General features: G+C 41.1%; 1 protein-coding gene across 1 annotated transcript in view; it reads left to right on the forward strand.

The window, feature by feature from the left end:
- GPC6 (glypican 6) overlaps positions 1 to 22,671 on the forward strand; it is a 1,112,204-nt gene that overhangs the window by 1,070,964 nt on the left and 18,569 nt on the right. The gene's annotated exons all lie outside the window — the stretch shown is intronic.

Here is a 22,671-nt window from a genome sequence, read left to right on the forward strand (position 1 = left end):
GCCAATCTACACTCAACAACATCTCGATTCAAACTGTAAGTAGGGCCTGGCATATAGGTCATAGGGATTTTTTTCTTCTTTTGGCATAAAATCAGGCTGTCAGTGTACATGTCTTTCATGACAGAATATCTGTCTGGAGAGGGAAAAGCAGAAGTGTGTATAAGGCAGAAAATCCCAAATATAGTCTCTAATAGGTTTTATAATTATTTTCAGGAAGAAGTGATATGATGCAGTGTAAATCCACAGGGCACATTGTTCCAGTGAAGGTGTAGTGTGTTTATTAGGGTACTCATAGGATTTATAGCTGCTCTAAAGAGGTACATCTGTTCTATGACTGCAGGCTACATTAGTTTCTAGGAAAAGTTTCCTGAAACTTTCTTGTCAGTGTACTTTAACCTCTTTCATGCTGAAATGGCATACCAAACCTGTTCAGGAAATGAACTTCTCCAATTAGCTCTCACAAATCTAGTATGTCCTAGTCCTTTAAGTGAATGGATGTTTTGTTGAAACACATTGATAAGAGAATAGCACAACAACGAGCAGTTAAGTAGAAGAAGCTTTGGTACTAAACAAGTGGGAAAATGGCAAGTGACAGGAGTTAGTTTGAAAAGAAGCAGAACTGAACTCTTTGAAATAATAAGAATTAAAAATAAATTATGCATTGTATTTTATAGCAATTTTTCACCCAAGAATCTCTCATCTTAATTAATTAACAGTACTCCTACAAAGTTACCCAGTAATGCATAGGAGTCTTATCACCCTCTAATGAAATGCAGCCATCTTTTGGGGTGAAATATTACAACTGTTTAGAAGCACACAACAGTACTACGGGGTGGATCTATTAATGGGGATTCTGTATATCCTAGTAACGAGGAAAGGCTAGAAGTTGATAAAGTACAGGTAGAAACTGAAGAGAACCAGTCAAATGAAAAGGAGTCCCATTCATCACATGAAGACAGACAATTAAAAAGTGACAAATTTTATACAAATGCTCGACGGCTAAATAGTAAGCTGGGTGAACGCGAGTGCTGGGTATTAACTGAGAATATTTTTATAATAGGCATCACAGAAACTTGGAGGAATGATGACAATCAATGGGACACAGTAATAGCAGAGTACAAAATATATAGGAATGACAGAGTAGGTCATAGAGAGTCCTGTGGCACCTTTAAGACTCATAGACTCATAGACTTTAAGGTCAGAAGGGACCATTATGATCATCTGGTCTGACCCCCTGCATGCTGCAGGCCACAAGACCCTTCCCTGGACTCTGCCGTTGAAGTCCCCAATCCTGTGTTTTAGTGACTTCAATCGGCAGAGACCCTCCTGCTAGCGATCCCTGCCCCATGCTGCGGAGGAAGGCGAAAAACCTCCAGAGGCTCAGCCAATCTACCCTGGAGGAAAATTCCTTCCCGACCCCAAATATGGCGATCAGTAATATCCCGAGCATGTAGGCAAGAGTCTCTAGCCTGACCCTTGTTGGCCATTATGCTATTTACGTACCATTGCTTGGTTTTCCTTGGCTACTATGTTTTACCATTAAACCATTCCCTCCATAAACTTATCTAACTTAATCTTAAAACCAGACAGGTCCGTCGCCCCCACCGTTTCCCTCGGAAGGCCGTTCCAATATTTCACCCCTCTGACGGTCAGAAACCTTGGTCTAATTTCAAGCCTGAACTTCCCCACAGCCAGTTTATATCCATTCGTTCTTGTGTCCACATTAGTACTAAGCTGGAATAATTCCTCTCCCTCCCTTGTATTTATCCCTCTGATATATTTAAAGATAGCAATCATATCCCCCCTCAGCCTTCGTTTTGTCAGACTAAACAACCCAAGCTCCTCTAATCTCTTTTCATATGACAGGTTTTCCAGATTAACAGATGTATTGGAGCATAAGCTTTTGTGGGTGAATACCCACTTCGTCAGATAAAAGCTTATGCTCCAATACATCTGTTAGTCTTAAAGGTGCCACAGGACTCTGTTGCTTTTTACAGATCCAGGCTAACACGGCTACCCCTCTGATACTAGAATAAGTCATGCTGATGGGAAAGTGGAACTGTATGTGAAAGAAAGCATAGAGTCAAATATAATAAAAATCTTAAATTAATCAAACTGTACTCTAGAATCTCTGTGGATAGAAATTCCATGCTTGAATATAAGGATATAGCAATAGGAATATGCTACCGACCATCTGACCAGGATGGTGATAGTGAAATGCTCAGGGAGATTAGAGAGGCTATAAAAATAGAAAATTCAGTAATAATGGGGGATTTCAACTATCTCCATATTGACTGGGTACATGTCACCTCAGGACAGGATGCAGCAATAAAGTTTCTAGACACCATTAATGACTGCTTCATGGAGCAGCAAGTCCTGGAACCTACAAGGAGATGCATTCTTGATTTAGTCCTAAGTGGAGCACCGTATCTGGTCCAAGACGTAAAGATAGCTGAACTGCTCAGTAATAGGGATCATAATGTAATTAAATTTAACATCCTTGTTGGGGGGGGTGGAGCACAGAATACCAAAGAAGCCCACCAGTAGCATATAACTTCAGAAAGGGGAGCTACACAAAAATGAGGAAGCTAGTTAAACAGAAATTAAAAGGAACAGTCACAAGAGTTAAATTCCTGCAAGCTGCATGGAAACTTTTTAAAAACACCATAATAAAAGCTCAAATTAAATGTATACCTATGACATACCAGGGTTCTATCCAGACCAGTGCGGGGACTATGTCGTCCCTGCCCTGCCCTTGGGTGCCTTACAATACCTTACTGAAGTGGTTTCCACCGAGGCTGCTCACAAACAGCCTTTCAGCATGCAAGCCACACCCTGAGTGTAACTGCAGCCTGCCTGCCACACTTGAGTTATACTCTGACCAGCCTGGGTTATACTGCAGGGTGACCCCAACACACTGCCAATCTCAGATTTCCCCCAGAAATGTATGTCCTGTACTGCCCAGCCCTCTCCTGGACTGTACAAATATTGTAAGTCTGTTAAGTAATAACATGGAATCCTTAAGGAATAATATGCCAGTTTATTATCTCAAATAGCTATTCAGACACTTCACTTTAAACACACTTGATTAGATAAAACAGTAAAACAAATTTATTAACTATAAAGAGAGAGATATTGAGTACAGGTAATGAGGCATAAAAATTAGACATGCTTACAAGAAAAATGAAGATTAAATGCTTACTAACGCCTAACTTAACAAACAATATCAGATTCAAACAAAGTTTCTCACATGCTTTGTGCAGTCTTACTGACTAAACTCTGTGGGTCAGGACCTCTCCCTCAGAGTCCTCTGATTGCCAGATTCTGGGACTGGATGACAGGGGATGGATCACTTGATAGTTGCCTTATTCTATTCATTCCCTTTGAAGCACCTGGCATTGACCACTGTCAGAAGACAGGATACAGGGCTAAATGGACCAATGGTCTGACACAGTATGGCCATTCTTAATCGTCTTATGCCCTTTAGTCCAGTAAGACCCTTTAGAGCATTAAATTGTATCCATTTGAATTTGGAGAGGTGCTGTAGCTAGGCAAGATGTAATTAGTTGGTTTACAATTTAGCCATACCAGAGCTAACACATATTCTTGTGAAAAGTGCTAGTGCAAATGGTCAGTAGCTTGTTTTTACATCAGATCTGAAATATGGTACGTCCAGCATCACACTGTCCCTTAACACTATGCTGGCTCAGACGCAGGAGTGCCAAATGAACATTATGGCATCCGAGCATTTTATATGGGTGGAAATCTTCATCCGGCTCCGACACATTTCAGCCATATTATTCTTCCTCATGGCAGTTTTTTGTACAACGACAAGAAGTTAACAGTGCAGAACAAAAAACACAGTAATTAGTATAATTTTCCTTTTTTTTTTTTTGTCTCCTTGAACACCACATTTGCTTTATGTTACTTCTTGCATTGTACACTGTGATCAAAAAGCAGAAGGTTGGTGTTAGACATGTGTATTTCATGGGGCCTTTGATCAGAACAACCACTTGCTGAGCTTTTATGCTGACCATACATTTTATTTTCCTTCCTCCTCACACACCAGGTCCATTTTAAGAATATTTGTGTGGTAGAGTCAAAAGGTAACTGGCCAGAAACTACAGTTCTGCCTTTGTGAAAGATTGCAGAGAGATTATTTGTCTAAAAGCCCATTCCCATGTCTTTTCCATCCCAAGCATTTTCTCATTCATTTTAAGGGACTATGTTGCTGTACAATACTTTTTTCCCAAATTCCCTGTTTATAATGTTGTTGGCTTTGATGGACAAATGAAGTGTGATAGCCTGAGACAAGTTTGACAGAACATGTCTTTGGCTTGCATAAATTACTGTCAGAGAATTTTCAAGGAAGCTCTGAAGTAAATTTGCAGTGACTAAAAAATGAGGTATAAATTATAGCATAATCACTGCTGCTGAACAATTTGATGACTAAACCCATGAATTGAATTTATCATTTATATGAGCCCCCGCATTATATTATTTTCCTTTGTGTTTAACACCTAAAATTTTGAAAAGAGAGATTACAGGTTGGGGTCTCTACTGCACTGCCAAAATTCACATTTCTGTTTATAAATATTCTCTCCTTCATCTCACAGGTGATTCAGAGGTATAAATAATAGTTTATACCGCTCATTTTAGCTAAACAGCTCACTTTTGGAAACAGCTAGCCACTCCCACAGATGTGCTGATAACTTTCTAACCATTCTCCACCTCATCAGTCTTTGTTTCCAGATAAATTTATTGTAAGAGATTCCTGGAATATTCCATGTAGAAGGCTGAGAGAGAAAGAGAGAGAGAAAATAGTGTGTGCAACGTTGAACTGTGGCTTTATGGCATGTTTCTGAGCACAATATTCACAAATTCAGTAGCAGGTTTTGCAAGCTAAGGCCATGATCCTGTACTATTGAAGTCAGTAGAAGCTTTGCCATTGGGTGCAATGAGTCTAGGAATAAGCTCTATGTGATAATGTGCACCTGTCCAAAGTGCAGACTGACTTTGTAGGATCGCTACTTGGTCAGTGTAAAGTACAGGATAAATGCTAAATGTTATTAGGAGTTATTTTTTCACTTGTGAGTGGCATTGTCTTCTATGATAATATCACGTTTCCACTTTTCTTGGAGAGGATCTCGACTTTGTAACATGCGTTCTCCATTGGTGCAACACAGCAGTTTAGTTTATTTTGTTTTTATTGTGCCTGATGTGGCAAAATTCATGTTATTTTTATCTCGAGTCTTGCAGTATTTGGCGTTTTTTCTTAAAGCCCCAGCTCCTGGAGTCAGATGATTATGTGAAAATCCCAGCTTTCATTTAAAAAAAAAAAGGGGTTCTAGCCCTCATGCTGCAGAGAAAAGCTAGCAAACATGAACTCTAAAGGCTCAGAAACATGGAAGGCTAATGCAATTACCCAACTTTTAGTTATTTTAAAAATCTAGTGATTTTTAAGCCAGTCTCCTGATTTGGGGGGGGCACTCATGACTTGCGAATACTTGAGGTTAGCAATACTGTTCTTTGAATTTGTGCTTATACCCAGTGGCATGGGAAAGTGGGCAGTTCATTTTGAAAAACTGGAAAAAAAATAGCTAGTCTTAAGTTTCTTCAGCTCTGAAGATGCTGGGGTAGAACCCAGAAAAGTCCCCAGAAATTTTTCCCATGGTTTACACCTTAAGTCCCTGTAGAGCCATCCCTGCTGCAGATGGGGATAATGACTGCTAGCAGTGGGGCAAGGATGGGCAGGTCCCCAGAGGGAACCCTGGTACAGGAGCTGGCCCCATGACTCCTGCTAGGAGGAGCAGTGCTGAATTGAGTGAGTTGCGTTGCAACCTAGTGCACAGGGGTCACAGCGCCACTCAGGTTTGGTCCTGCAACATCTCCCTGAGTGGGGCTGCAACCCCCATGCACCAGGTCACAACGCCACTCATTCAGTTTTGGTCCTGCTATTCCCTTGTCACAATAGAGGGCCAGCATCGGGCAGAGGGATAGCTCAGTGGTTTGAGCATTGGCCTGCTAAACCCAGGGTTGTGAGTTCAGTTCTTGAGTGGGGCCACTTAGGGATCTGGGGCAAAATCAGTACTTGGTCCTGCTAGTGAAGGCAGGGGGCTGAACTCAATGACTTTTCAAGGGCCCTTCCAGCTCTCAGAGACAGGATATCTCCATTCGTTCTTATTTAATTTAGCAGGGCCAAACCTGAGTGGGCAGTGGGAGGGCCAGTACTGCTCCTCTTCACCTTTGCCAATGGGACGCACCATGAATAATGTGTATAAGGCTACCAGCACCACTCGTAGTAACCACCACTCCTTCTAAGCAGCATGCATGCAGGGAGCAACTTCAAATTCTCTAACTGTTTTCCACTGACAGGTGGCCAGCAGCTGTGGAGAAACGTTGCTATCAGCCAACCACAGGTGGCGCTGTGGTTCATAAAGCACAGTAGTACTTGTTAGATTTTCTTAGGCAGTAGCAGATGCTCAGGGTTTGGCAGACGTACCCCTTTACTACCCTTTTCAGCATGGTTCCCTAGGCAGAACAGTGAGTCTGTGTATCGGGGTCAGCCGCCTCTGGCACGCGGCTCACCAGGGTAAGCACCCTGGTGGGCCGGGCCAGTTTGTTTACCTGCCACATCTGCAGGTTCGGCCGATCGCGGCTCCCACTGGCCGCGGTTTGCTGCTCCAGGCCAACGAGGGCAGCAGGCCAGCACATCCCTCGGGCCGCGCCGCTTCCCGCCACCCCCATTGGCCTGGAGCCGCGATAGGCCAAATCTGCAGACGCGGAAGGTAAACAAACCGGCCCGGGTGCTTACCCTGGCGAGCCGCGTGCCAGAGATTGCCGACTCCTGCTGTGTATAAAAACTTCTGAAGCTCAGAGAAACGCCCATAAAATTTGTGTACACATCCAAACCTTTTGCATCTGCAAAATTGGGCAATTACTATTAGATTAGTCAGGGCATGTGTTCTGGGCACTTCTGTTTTGATTTCCCAGATGGAGCCCTGAAATGCAGAGTCCTGGAAAAATTAAAAACAAAGAGAAAAGGTTACCTTAGTTTATCTGAACCTTAAAAGCAGACCTCTACAGCAGAGAATTTGGAGGGGATTTTTTTTTAATGTACCAGGGCAGTTAATACAAGCTAAACTTCCCAATCTAAAAAGGTTCTGCTAGATGAGTCTAAATGAGATGGCAGTTTATACAAAAATCTCACTTAGATCTCTTTTGGTCTGGTTGCCTACAATATCACAGTCTCTTAGCGGGATGGGGGAAGCTTGTTAGGGAAAGTACACCCATCATGGTCTTGTGGTTAAGGTAATGGGTTGGGACTGTGAAGGCGTGGATTCAGTTTCTGCCTCTCCCAGAGACTGGTTGTGTGACTGTAGGTAAATCCCTCTGTGACTGAGCTACTTAATCTGTAAAATAAGAATGATCTGTCTTGTCTGTTTAGACTATACACTCCTTGGAGCAGGAACTGTCACTCTGTTTTTGTATAACACCTCGCACTATGGGACCATGAGCTCAATTGAGGCCTCTAGGTACTACCATAATACAAATAATAACAGAGATGGAATAATGGGAGGGTCTAGAGATCTGGGGTTATGTGACTGGGTTAGGATTATTCAGTATACTTATGGTATTTACACCAGATGCAACATCTGATTTCTTCTACACAGAATTTTTCAGTGGCACTTGCCCTTCAGCTTTTCCAGATTAGGATATGAAGGGTGTTATGCAACTTGCATTCTATTTATGAATAAGGCAAAATCTGAACCTCGAATCGAAATTGCTCAAAATTTCAGAGTCCTAGGCTTCCAACTCAAATCCCCATATATGAACCAGCCCCAATGGTTTTAGTTTCAGAATGAATCAAAAACTAGAAGGCACCTATTTCCTGATTCCAGTTTAGATCCCACTGCTCTCTTGCAAGAGCACATGATCTCATGGGATTTCAGCCCAGACTGGTTGAAATCTCGTGAAACAGGACATCAGCTAATCTCACAAAGTTTCTGCCATTTGTGTGATTGAAATCTAATGAGAATAGTTCTTAATATTTTGGTACTATCGAATTGATATCAATCCACATGCACACTGTTTGTTCAGGACAGCAGTAATTCAGCCAGAGATGGGCAAAGGTGGTATTGTTTAGATCTGGGTCCAAATTAAATTTTGTCTATTGTTCAGGGTTTGAGTCTAAATCAGGGGTAAGGTTTAAGATCCAATAATCTATATTCCATCGCTTTCTCTGTCCTCCTCTTCTGTTTCTCATTAATGCAATTTAAATAGACTTTTAACTACACTGGATATAGGGGATCAGCTTCTTTAGTCATAGTCAGGTAGCTGTATCTATCTCATTTTGAAACAGCAGTGGGCGTTACAGGGAAATTCCAAGTGGAGTGAACAAAATCATCCATGTAAATCAGAGAGATTAAGAAAAGAAAAACAAAGAGGCGGCAAAAGGGCCTGGAAGTAATCACATAAAAATCATGCCTCTTTTGTGGAAAATGTGCATTGCTACTGCTCACTTTGGAGGCAGAGGTGGAGAGGGGTTGTAGTGAACTTTTAAGTTTTCAAGCCTGAATCCAGCAAGACTTTGTTCAAGGGCTGCAGACAAGAGCCCTTAACTGTTTACCTGGAGCACTTATGCACAGCACAAGAGGTCATTAGAGAGCATCTCCACATACTGGTACATCACTGGAGGACACCCTTCCCTTTTCTGCAGTAGGAAGGTATGTAGAAGATCACCAGTATGCGTCATGTGCTGGATATGCAATGTAAGTCTATCTCCCTCTGAGTTAGATTGTTTCCCTGATAAGACTTTCTCCTGCTGTACATATTATATTTGGAATTCATTCTATACAGAACTGAAGCTTACAAGCCAGTGACAGCAAATCTGAATGCTTCTTGGCTTTTACTGCCTCAGAAAATGTTCTTTTTGTCTTTAATCCAAGTTTTGTGCGACTATCTTTTTTGGAATTAGATGTTTTAACAAATGATATTTGTGTCTGATGTCATGCAAGAATATGGTATCCTCTCTGCTCCTCAGGCCCATCATGAACATGAAATGATCCATCTTTCTTGGGGATTCTGGAGAAAAAGTTTCACCAAAAGTAACACAATAAGTTTCTGTGTCAGCAGGATCAGTTCGTGCAATACTAAAAAGCCTCTACGTTAATTTTTAATTCCTTCCTAACTTTTTTTTCCCCAATCATTTGAAATATGCAGAATCATTTACGTGGGGAAAAATAATCCAGAACACAAAATACAAAAGTCAATGGGACAGATCCTGCACTTATTGAAGTCAATGGTGAAACTCTGATGGGTCTCAGTTCTGCAGGATCAGACCACTGAGAGGCAGAAACTTGGAAGCAATAAATAAAACATATGGAGATATACCTATCTCATAAAACTGGAAGGGACCTTGAAAGGTCATAGAGTCCAGTCCCCTACCTTTACTAGTAGGACCAAGTACCATCCCTGACAGTTGTTTTTTTTCCTTCCTCCCAGATCCCTAAATGGCCTCTTCAAGGATTAAACTCATAACTTTGGTTTTAAGCAAGCCAATGCTCAAACCACTGAGCTATCCCTCCCCCTGGCTAATGCTGGGTAATAGCAGAGGCAAATGAAGTGTGGGTTTGTGTAATATGGCTGCCTGTTGTGATATATCTGTTAAAAGGATCAATGTGGTTTTGAGCAGAGGTGAAAGTAAGCCGGTATGCCCCAGCTGGAGCCCCAGGCCTTTTAAATTGCTGCCAGACCGCCGCTGCTGGAACCCTGGGGTAGCAGCAGCGGGACTCCAGGGGTTATTTAAAGGGCCAGGGCTCCCGCTGCCTCTACTGCCCTGGGCTCTTTAAATAGCTGCCGGAGTCCCACCCCCCCCCTCCCCGCCATTGCTCCAGGGCTCCGGGGGCTATTTAAAGGGCCGGGTGGTAGAAGCAGAGAAGTCCTGGGCCCTTTAAATAGCCCCCATAGCCCTGGAGTAACAGCGGGGCTCTAGGGGCTATTTAAAGGTCCCGGGGCTCCCGCTGCCTCTACAGTCCCAGCCCTTTAAATAGCCCGTGGAGCCCTGCTGCCAGAGCCCTGGGTAGCAGTGGCAGCCGGGGGCTCTGGCAGCGGTTTAAAGGGCCCAGGGCAGTAGCAGCAGCCGAGCCCTTGGCCCTTTAAACTGCTGCCGGAGCCCCCAGCTGCTGCTGCTACCCCGGCGGGGGAGGGCACTTACCGGTACAGGGCGGGCCGGGGCTGGCTCTGACCCTCCCCATCCCCGCCCCTTCTGCCCGAGGCCCCGCCCCTTCCAGGGACTAGAGCCAGCCCCAACCCAGCCCCGTACCGGTAAGTCCCTATTTCTACTTTAACCCCTGGTTTTGAGATGCATCTACAGATACACCGTGTCACCAGATATAACTTCTTATTCTTCACAGCCCCTTCAACTAGCATTAACCCTTTGATTCTGACCCAAGACATAACTACATTTAAAATTAGGTTTACTAATCTGTTTGATTAAAATGTTAGTTGAGCTCCGACTGATTGATTGATTGATCTCTTTGAAAAGGCCTTTCCTCCATAAGAATGACACAACATTGACATCCCCTTCTGTCCTTAACCCATACCAAAAATAAATAAATGATAACCAAACACCCTACCCCAAGCGGAGTTTTGACCTTGAAAGGGAAGAAGTGCCAGAGACTTGATGAAGTCTGCTGGGACTCCACTGCAGGTATCAATGTTGAATGGAAGACATCTCAGATACTGTCGTGGTGGACAGCAGTATAAAACTCTAAGACGAATGATTAATCAAAATTCCCAGTTATATCCTCTTGTGTTGCACTAAGACAATTCAGCTGGCTTTCTTCTCTATCCTCTTCATTGCCGTATGGGTCCCCTGTACAGCTTCCTCTCCAGGGCCAACCTAGCTTGGGGAAGCCATATAGTAACCATGAGGAACTAGTCTGCAGGCTTGGAAACATGCACTGCAGGAGGTTGGGGTAGGAAGGGACCAAGAGCACAGACTTTAAAGCCTATTGGTCTGGCTGCCTTTATGTTTCTGAACCCCCGATTATGAGGTGTCCCCATATATATAAGGTTATGGGTGTCCCCTGAGATCTATATATAATCAGGATTGCAATGTAATCATACTAAGAGGTAGTGACTAGAAGAAATGAGGCATGCCAGTATTTCTCATCTCTCAATCTACAACACACAATTTTTAGAGTTAGTCAAACAGGCATGATCTAGAAGCCAAATGTGTGAATCTAACTTGTGCTTCCCCACAAAACACTTGTGAATAACATATCATCTCTATTAGAAGTGATTTGCACATCGTTCCCATAGTCTGAAATGGTAATTATGTGTGTAACTCTCTGTGCCTCAAAAGAAGAAATATACCCCAAAATCATCAAAGTGTGTCGAAAGGATGACCAATTTCATCACCAATATCAGATAGACATTTCTGGAGTAGCTGAAAGGGTATAGAAGTTGAAAAATAAGAATTACTTTATTACTGATTGTTTGCATTAGATATTATTTTGCATTAGCTTTCTTCTTGGAGAGATGAAGGCTTGTTCTTGAAGTATCGGTGCTTAACTACTAAGTCTTGTAGTAGAAAAGCCCCTGGCACTTTATCTTTAAGATTCCAGTATGCTTCCGGTGCGGTTTTTATACTTATCTGCAATAAAAAGCTGATTCCTATGAGTGCTTTGGATTTGCTTGAATCAGATTTACAGTCCAGCTTTTTAACACTGTTCCCAGTTATTATAGGAAAAGATTTTGCAGGTCCCTTCAGTTTCCCATTTCAGGGGATTGAATTCTTTTCTTTTCTTTTCTTTTCTTTTCTTTTCTTTTCTTTTCTTTTCTTTTCTTTTCTTTTTGTAATAGCAGCTTCCATTTGACAAAGGGAATGGTGTTTCTTTAACATCATGCACAGCACAGTTTGGTCAGAGATAGATATTTAAGTACACAGGGCCAAATTCAGAGCTGGGTTCAGTGGATACAACCCCCTTGCCAGCTGCAGATTTAGCCCACGCTGTTCTGTCCGTTGTCTCCCAAAATGTCATATTTTAAATCATGCCAAATTTGCTAGAAGTCTCTTCAGTCTTTAGATTTCTTCCCAATCTCCTGCATAAGGGTCTTTAATTTGCATTTTAAACTATCCCAGAATACAGAAACCACGTTCAGTAATACTGATAGTGGTTAAAAATAACAGTATTTGTTGTTATTGTTATTTATTATTACTACAATGACTATATTGGGAGTTGAGGAAATCGCCCTGCGACACTGTTTAACAAGTCTGCCAGTGGAAATAATTTTAAAAATGGGTGTCACATTTCAGGGCAACGGCACTTGCATTCCCCCTCAGTGGACCAGCAAGGGCACACATGCTCAGGCTTCCAGCTCCCCAACCACTGCCTTTCTTGAGTAGAGCCCTGAGTCTCTCTCCCTTCTGACAGGGGAATTTTCAGGCTGCACAGTTCCCTGCCTTCACAGTGTTATTTCCAGAAGAGGCAGGCTGCCCAAGCACACGGGTTTCCTTTCCCTTCAGAGACAGTTAACACTGTGACTGCCCACAGTTATAGGTATCACACAGCTTTTTCTGTACAAGCCTATTTTATTCTTCAGGTAAAAACACTACAGAGAAAACATTAAAAACAATAAAAGAACCTACATACTCATCTGAGATCACCTCCTCACTCTGATAAGTGTTCTGGTTGGTGATTAGGGATGAGGATTGGCACCCATCTTGGACATCAAGTCCTGTCCATTTGCTTGATCCAAAAGCAGGCCCTGAGCCAGTTTAAAAACCAGGCTATTTATCCAAAAATCCTCTCTTTGTCTGAGGATCCCTGACGATTCCAATCTGAACTAGTGTATGTGCATCTTTCCGGGGGGTGGTTTTTTCCTCTGGAGATGTTACAACCTGAGTAAATTTGCCTAATCACTCCTTGCTGTTCTCCTCCTATTTACCCTTCCCATGGAGATATATACAATCTCTCAATAACACATAGACAATTGCATTTTTAATACATTGAACTACAAAGATATTAAACCTAATTCAATAAGGCTTAACTTAATTCAGTAGAGTTCACTTTAATTCATAAGGTTTGACCAGGATATTGTCAGTCTGTCACAATGGGCTCTTAGATGAGTCAAAAAATTAGTAATTGAATATAAAGCTTTTCCCTTCTGCATCCCAGGTTCAAATCCCCTATGAGTCACTGATGACTGGAAAGTCATTACCAGCTGGTAGTTTATGTGTAATGAGTTGGTGATCTAAATCCATTTTTCAGTGCACAAGTGTCCCTATAACAAAAAAAAAGACATTTGGCTCCATTTGGTAACCTGGTTTGTGGCACTCCCCACAGAGGGGTCCTGGACTTAGATGAGCTAGAAGGATTGTCCTACCATCTCTTCATTATAGGTAGTGCTTGCAGGTAGGTGTTGAGAAACAACAGCAGGGCATTTGTGGGCCAGCTTGCACTGCCACTGCCAGTGCTGGATCTGCTCTGTAACGAGGCAGATGGCTTTAGTCTCCAGGGTTGACAGGCCAACATCTTGCACAAGCACTGAAACATGCACATAAAACTGGGCACAAGTATTTGTTAGCCCACAGATGGCTGTCCTGCTCAGCATAAAAAGTGAAAGTTTAACCATACCTGTCTGGAAATCATTTTATTTAAAACTATATAATGAGCTCCATCTCTTGCTTTAAAACCCCAGTTTCAGAATGGAAAAAAACCCTCTCTTTCTAACAGAAATAGGCCCAAGTCAGTTATCTGGCTCTGAAGACCCTGAGACGTTTGGGGGGTTCAATCTCCTGTCCACATTTAACACTTCTGGCCCATCTCTGCTTTAGGGATTCTGCTCCCTTACCCATGCTGAGTAGTAACATTGAAATCAGGGGAAGTTAGGAACCTAAATACCTTCCACCTTTGAGGATCTATGAAATCAACAGAATTAGTAATCAAGTATTGTTCTACTTGCTATGATTAAAGGAGCAGAATCTGTCCCTAAGTTTTACTCGTCAGGAGACATGAGTTTTTCTCCCAGATCAAATTCCCTTCATTTCATTTCATTTTAAATACTAAGGGGAGAGCATACTTGCTTTAGAATGTCTCCTAGCTCATTAGTTTTGTTTTATAAATTACCAAAGTGTCTATTTGTGCTTTAAAACTGATTTACCATTTCTCCTTGATTAGAAGAGCTGTCATCGCCTTTTCTCTGCAGAAACATGAATCATGATAAGGGAGTTATTGGAAGAATTTTAGATGACTTTATGTTACAAAGTCAATCATTTAAAAACCCAAGTATTTGTTGTACAGGCATCCTGGTGAAATTCTTAGAACACATGCATGCTGAGAAAGTATTAATACCCATAAAATTTCACAGACCCTTTTTTAGAACCCTGGCCTTAACATTTTGTAGGGAAATAAAGCTTTGGTTAACCTTGGCACTGGCAGACCTCATTAAAATAACAGCCTGTCAGTTTCAAGTTTAAAATAACAGGGTTGTCAGTTTTATATGCAGTGGAACAATCTAAGATTTTACTCTCGGTGAAATAATTTGTATGTAGCATATGGTTGTAAGAAAGGAGAAAAGGCTGACTAATAGTGCCATCTCGAGGCTTATGCGACTCCAAGGCTTCTGAGCACAAAAGGGGGCCACATGCACACATGAACGCATACAGCTGTAACAACAGGCAATCTGCCAGCCTGTGATTTATAATCCCTCCAGAATCAACTTGATATACAGTTACATTTTTAAAAGGCTGAAAATAATTCACAACTAAGTGTGTGGTTCAGCAACCACTTGGCTTTTTAAAGTATTTTATTAGGAAATACTAATATATATATATATAATGTATAGAAATAACCTGGATAGAACAAATTCTCAACTCACTCTGTTTTTAAATCTAGATCAGGGCCCTTCCCTACCTCAAAAACTACCCACTTTTTGATTATTTTTTTGCAGTCTATAGTTCTTAAGGAGGTGATCTTTGATTAATTCTTACCATTATCATTATACTGTATCAGTTAAAAATTAGGTGCAATGAGCATCTATAGTGATAATACCAAAATACAGAAGCTGACCTCCAATTCATTCAATTATGGGTCCATTTACAAACCTCTGTTTAACTGGTCCAGCCTCTCAGGAACCTAATTTCTATTAAAATTAAACAACCTGCACCCATTATCATGGTCACTTTCAGCCGGCATCATTGGGAAATTCAAATTGTGGAAGTTGCCATTTAATTACTAAGGAAGGTGATGATTTTGTGGGGGAGGATGAAGGGGGTCGGGGAGAAGGCAGCCTAAGGAAGGCTCAGTAATGTTTGAAAAACAACAAAAATAAAAGACTATAATTAAAGTTGTCTCATTCAGTCATAGTTGTTGACAGAAGCACTACCATGGGCTGTGCACCCTAACAGTCATATGGATCATAAGATCAATAGTTTATTTCAGCCAAGCTGGTAGGAATGAAGTTGAATGAAATCAAAGGAAAGCAGTGCACTTATCATTTTTATTCAGTATGTTTATATGGCTAGTGAACAAATGTCACTAAAAATACTCACCAGCAATATAATTTTAAGCTTTTGACATACTATTCTTATACTTAATATCACACCATAATGATAGACATAAACATAATAAATAGTCAGATACGCTGTACATGCCATACGCATACTGAATATGTTGCTATAAACAAAATTGCTGGCCATTAGTTTTAGAATGCTTTCAAATAAATCCCTAGTGACCATAAATCCAAATCAATGCATGAAATTCATGGATAGTGTTCGGCTTACATGACATAGTAGAAATCAAATCACACAAATCACAATGATCTGCGCATTCCCTCTCCCTTACCATTTAACCAACATAGGATGTGCACTTCACTACGCAACACATGACTTAAATAGTCGGGCTTTATGTACATAAATCTAGTCTTGAGATACCCATTGTTATATTATCTCTGAATCATTGTAAGCATGTTGTGTGTGTATGAGAGAGAGAGCGAGTCTGAGTATGTTGCTCTGACTAGTACTAAGGAGAAGGTTGTGTGATCTTTCACCTAGAAATAATAAGAACCAAACTCCAAAGTGACATAAATTGGTGGTGTACGTTACATGTTGCATGCAAGAGGCACAAGTATGGTAACTTGCACCAGATTGGCATTTGGTGGCAACACCACTTGCTTTCTCTTACACCTTCCTCTTAATTGGTTCTGTTGCTATATCTCCCCTTTTACTTCCTCAGCATGTAAGTTACATTTGTTCTGCACACCCAGTGACAACCAAGGATCAGCTCCGCACCTGGTGTCAATTGGCATGGTCCCAAATGGTTGCAAATGACACTACCATACTTTACAGAGCATACCCACTGAAAACATTTTCTGACCATTTACGCCACTATTTACTTAAGTGCAGAATTTTGCCCAGAAAGCTCTGATAGAGTTACTCCTGCTGACACGACCCCTCTTGGTGACTAGTGGGAGGTTTGCGCACAGAACTGAGAGGGATAAAAGCCAACCCTGGATTTTGGCTGTAGACCAGTGATGCTCAGACCTCAGTTGTTCAGGAGCCAAATTAGTGATCAACATTACCCAAAGGAGCCACAGTAGTGTGAATTCATTGTTTCATTTACTATAGTACTATCTATATCAGGGATCGGCAACCTTTGGCATGCGGCTTGTCAGGGTAAGCACCCTGTCGGGCCGGGCTGGTTTGTTTACCTGCCGCATCCGCAGGTTCAGCCGATCGCGGCTCCCACTGGCTGCGGTTCACCGTCCAAGGCCAATGGGGGCTGTGGGAAGCTGTGCGGGCTGAGGGATGTGCTGGCCGCCACTTCCCGCCACCCCCATTGGCCTGGAGCAGCGAACCGTGGCCAGTGGGAGCCGCAATCGGCCAAACCTATGGATGCGGCAGGTAAACAAACCGGCCTGGCCCACCAGGGCGCTTACCCTGGCAAGCCGCGTACCATAGGTTGCCGATCCCTGATCTATATAGTCATATTTAAACAGTATGACAAAGGAAATGTTTAGCTTATATATATATAATTCTCACAGCAAATAAATTAATAATTTAGTGCAAGTTGATAACTAAATTGGTTAATAACATAGTAAAAACATCCTGATTGGTTAATAACCTTGATTGGTTAATAATTAAATCACACTGTGTTTTAATATGATGTACTGCAACGAGCCGCAGAAGACACATTAAAGAGCCACTGGTGACTCATGAGCCGCAGTCTGAGTATCACTGCTTTAGACTCTCTGGGCCTCACTTGGGAGAACATTTCAACAGAAAGGCAAACTTAGCTTCCCACTTAAATTTAAAATACAAAAACATCTGAAATTTGCAGAATAACCATAAAAAGGTGTCTCAAAAAATGTCAGAAGGGAAGATTAATAGGAAACATTTCTTCTTAAAACAATGCCTGAGTCTTGCTCATGTTACTACCTGTATGATGTTCAACAGACTGTTACCGAAAGCAGATGATTGTGTGGTTAATTCCTAACTGTGACTACACAATTCAAAATATTCAGATAAATTTCTCCTGGGTCTTCCATATTAATGAAATGCCATCATTTTGTTATCAGGCCTTTATTATTCTTGTGTTACATTTCTTAATTAACCCAAATTATCTGTTCTGAATAGTAGGAGTTAGCAGGCGTTTTTCTATGATGGAGCTAATCATTCTGGGATTGTGTTCCCTATAGATTTAAGGGCCTGATACTTGTCTTGTGTACAAGGTAAGTTGAAAAATCAGAATGGTAATGTCTTACCCTCAGTTTATACTTTGAACTTCAAAGGGACTAACATACTTAAAGTTAAGCAGATGCTTTGCTAAACAGGGATGGAATAAAACACACGTCCAAGTGTTTTGCTGAGATAGTACCCTAAGTGACTTGCCTAAGGTCACATAGGAAGTCTGTGGCAGAGCTAGGAAATGACCCCAGATCTCCTGAGTCCCAAGCCAATACCTTTAACCACAAGTCCATCCTTCCTCTCAGTACTTAAGACCCCCTTGAAGGATTGCTAAATTCATGCTCAAACATTTAACATCTCTCACTCACACAGTAACTCTTTCTGTTAACAATTACAGAGGCGGGCCAGGCTAACCTTGTACAATTTTCAAACCCATCACCAAATATACATGCACTAATGAACCAGAAATCTAATTTTTTTGTGGGTGGCAATTTGTAAGTCCCTTTTCTTATGATGGACAGCTGCTGCAACTCACATCAACACTTTCAAAATAATGTTTGGATGAATTGTTCAAAATAGATCATGAAGTCTGACAAGCAAGAATCAGATGAATACCATTCAAAGAGATTTTGAATGCCAATCCCTGCTAGAAAGAGTGGAAGGGAACTATATAAAATATCAAAATTACATAGGCCTTTTGTTTAAATGTTTTCATAAAAGTCTAACGGAGCTTGAAAGATAATCCTTAATTCAGATGAAAAGCTCACAGAATAATAAATACCAAGGAATCATTTACAAGGCCACAGCTTACTGAATGGGCTACAGTAGTCTGACTTCATGAACCACAAGTGAGAAATATTAGCTGAATCCTTAATGGATTTTATCTCATCTTAGGGGTACTGTACATCTGATATGTGTTTTTTAAGAATGCTGTTGATATTCAAAAGATGTATTGTGGAGAACACATAACTGTGGTGACTAATAGGAGACTTTCTGTTGATGTGGCTGGGATGACCTCACAACTAAAGTCACCCGAAACCCACAGGAAAATGTTATGAATTCCATAGAATTATGTCTCCCTAATTCTGTGCAGTATTTTACGGCTATTTGACTTACATTTAAAATATATCTCTGATCCACTCAGCTTTCACACCATGTGACTGAACATAGATTCATAGACTTTAAGGCCAGAAAGGACCATCATGATCATCTAGTCTGACTCTGCTGTACTTTGCAGGCCACAGAATTTCACCCACCCACTCCTCTAATAAACATGACCATCATCCTCCACTCCATCTCTTAAAGGGAACCTCAAGTAGCTTGTATCACCATTTCCTCCTCCACTAATGGCTAACAGAAATGGCACTGTACTTCCAGAAAATTCAAAGTCAAAGTTAGCTTCAGGGGGGAAGAATAGCAGGTCAGCTGAGCCTGTCAAGTCCAGCTATAGCTACCATGCTTCAAAAGGATGAGCAGAAGTCCCAGTAAAGCGGTGTGAAAGAATAAAAGACTTGATGAGTTGTGTCAATGCCCTTATTCAACACTGTGTAATGACAGAGTAAAGTGGGCTAGAGAAGGACATAGCTAGCAAGTGAAAATATTCATTACCACACTCCCCACTCTAATACAATTTAAATGTTTATTTTTAGAGTGTAGTTTTCCATAATCTGAGTTTTAAGAAAGTGTATCTGCAGTGGGGGCCATTAGAAACAAAACATTTGTCATTCCACAGTGATTACAGCACTATAGTATCACCTCTTCTCAAACTACATTATTGGAGAGCACAGGTACCTGGTGTGGTAAGCATTATCCTATGTAGCTGGTGTGGTCTAGTAGCTTGTACTCTAAACTAGAGTCTAGGAGTCCTGGGTTCTATTCTTGGTTCGACTACTGATATTACTTTGGGCAAGTCACTATGCCTCAGTTTCCCTGTCTGTAAAATGGGGGTAATGATATGGACTTCCTTTGTGAAGTGCTTTGAGAACTATAGAAGAAAAGTACTATATAAGAACTAGTATTGTGCTTTGGCCATATTTGTACATGCAAATTTCTCTCTGTCATTTCCCCCAGCTACAGAGGAAAGCTTTGAGGATTAATTAGTTAATGTTTGCAAAGTGCTATATGCAGGCTCTTGTTACTTAGTCTTGTCTGTTTTCGTAGTGTAGAAAAATCTCTCTGATTATAAAGTTTAATAATCCATCATTCCTCTGTGGTGTAAAGCAGTGCGCACACAGAGAGTACATGTGCAACAACAGCATAACGTTTGCAAAAATGACAATGGATCTGGACCCCCTCATGTTCATTTTTACAGGGATATTCTGAAAACCTTATCCAGGGTTTGAGCCATGGGACTTCCACTAAAATCCCTTAAAAAGAAGAACAGGAGTACTTGTGGCACCTTAGAGACTAACAAATTTATTAGAGCATAAGCTTTCGTGGACTACAGCCCACTTCTTCGGATGCATATAGAATGGAACATATAATGAGGAGATATATATACACACATACAGAGAGCATAAACAGGTGGGAGTTGTCTTACCAACTCTGAGAGGCCAATTAATTAAGAGAAAAAAAAAAAAAAAACTTTTGAAGTGATAATCAAGCTAGCCGAGTACAGACAGTGTGATAAGAAGTGTGAGAGTACTTACAAGGGGAGATATAGTCAACGTTTGTAATGGCTCAGCCATATATATCTCCTCATTATATGTTCCATTCTATATGCATCCGAAGAAGCGGGCTGTAGTCCACGAAAGCTTATGCTCTAATAAATTTGTTAGTCTCTAAGGTGCCACAAGTACTCCTGTTCTTCTTTTTGCGGATACAGACTAACACGGCTGTTACTCTAAAATCCCTTACAGTACTGTGAGAATTTACTAAGAATTGTATGGAAGCGCAGGATTAGTACAGCAGAAGGGAAGCCTTTCATTAATGAAAGAAAGGCCCCTTCCAAAGGATATTTACTCTCTTGTGACTCAAAATAAAAGTGTACAGTCCTAAATTGCCAGTCATGTTCTTTTTCATATGGCTATCAAAATCTAAGTTTTAGGGGTCAGAACCCATTCCTCATATAAGTCACTACTCCTGAGAATCCATGCTCACCACTGATGTCAGTGGGAATACTTCTGTAAATAACTGCTCACCAGGCATCACAGTGAGCCTAAATAAGTAGTTAGTCACAGCCATTAGAGTAGAAATGTTCTCCTGTTGCTTTTAAACTCCTGGAGTTTATTGGAATTGTTACTGCTTTCTGCAGCCTATTTTTCCCCCATTTCAAGCCAGACAGTGTCGTATAGAATTTATCCAAGCTACTGCACTGTGGAATTTACACCTTGGTATGGGAGCACCTGGGGGTTAGCAGAGCTGCTTGCCTTGATTAGCTGAGTCACTGGTAAACCTCAGTTTTGTCCCTCAGTCCCAGGCAAACAGGAGTGGGAGGAATTCCTGTCCACTCACTTCTCGGGCACTCTGCTCTGAGGGACCCGAAAGATCCAGCAAGGACCAGGAGAAATCAATATAATATTCTGTAATGTACTGTGTTGATTTATCTCAACACCATTTACAAAGTCACTGAGCGTTTGCCTAGTGTTGATAATCTGGTGTGTAATTTTTTGGCTTGAAAGGGCTCCCCAGTTCAGAGCTAAAAGGCTTGCACATGCTGCTGCAGTGTGTGATACTAAAACTAAACAACTAGGGTTGGAGGAGATTTATATAGATCTCTATTATTGCAGGAATCAACAAGTCATGCAACAAAATACTTTTTTACTTATTTAGAATCTTGGTTATTCAGTAACCGTTGAAAATGTGCACATACTTCAGATGCAATATTCTCAGATGTTTCTATCACCTGCAGTATAATGTGACATTTCACAGAGTTTCAGCATTACACAGCAGTGTGGGGCATTTGTTCAGAGAGCTGCACTGTCTTCAGAACAAAAGATAAAAGAGATAAATAGCCAAGTACAATCTTGTACCTTAACCACTGAAAAGCCTATCTTAAAACTGAATGGAAGAACAGAGAGCTTTTATTTCTTGGTTTTTAAAGAATAAAACTCAGTGATTTCCTTTGACAGCTATTCAACAAGTTCCCCATAATCCTATTCCATTTAATATGAAATGCATCTGTTTCCATAAGAACAACTATTGCAGGCCCAATGATACCATTAATCTTTTGTAGCCTACCCTTTGTTGTGCCTTTTAGCTACGTTTATAGATTTTCTGCCCTTGTAAACTAAATGCAAAACAAAAACTGATAACATTTTAGTCTGAACATTCATCAAATACATGCTGAAAGCAAGTTTGCACTGGTTTGCTGGCTTATACCAACTGGTACAATCTCTTGCACAGAAGGGAGCTTGCAACTTCAGGGACCTGTTCTAAATCTGTCCTATCATTTCTTGAAGTTGAGGTCTACATATAAATATCTATCTGGCTCTAGTTATATAGATGGATGTGTGTGTGTGTGTGTGTGTGTGTGTGTAATCTTTTCAGCATCACAGACTCCAAAGCTACTGCATTTTACTCACAGCTTTTGGGTACTTTGCATCTGTTCACTACCAGTTCAACAGTTATTAGAAGCTAGACATGTAGAATTAAATATAATTATTTAGACAATTTACAAAACCAAGTAGATCAGTGGGTGAGACATTTTATCTGATGAAACACTGTTTTATTGAATTGGCATTTATTAGACTATCATGCAGATTGATGCTTGGGAGGATGGAAATTTAGAACCCTTCAGTCAAAAAGGAGAATAGGGAAAACCAAAATGTTCTCTCTGTTGCTATCCCTTTTCTCTCTGTTTAAAAACGTCTAGCTTGAGGAAGAGTGAGTTAAAGGTGTCTTGGATTATTTGTGCTTACTCAACCCAAATGCAATGTGCCTTGCTCGGAAATACAGGAATTTGACTTTTAGTACCATTGATCTAAAAATGACAGTGAGTATGGATGTCCTCTTTAACCAAGTGTGCCTCTTGTCTCTTG

The sequence above is a fragment of the Malaclemys terrapin genome, chromosome 1 (assembly GCF_027887155.1).
Source record: "Malaclemys terrapin pileata isolate rMalTer1 chromosome 1, rMalTer1.hap1, whole genome shotgun sequence".
Taxonomy (NCBI): Eukaryota; Metazoa; Chordata; order Testudines; family Emydidae; genus Malaclemys; species Malaclemys terrapin.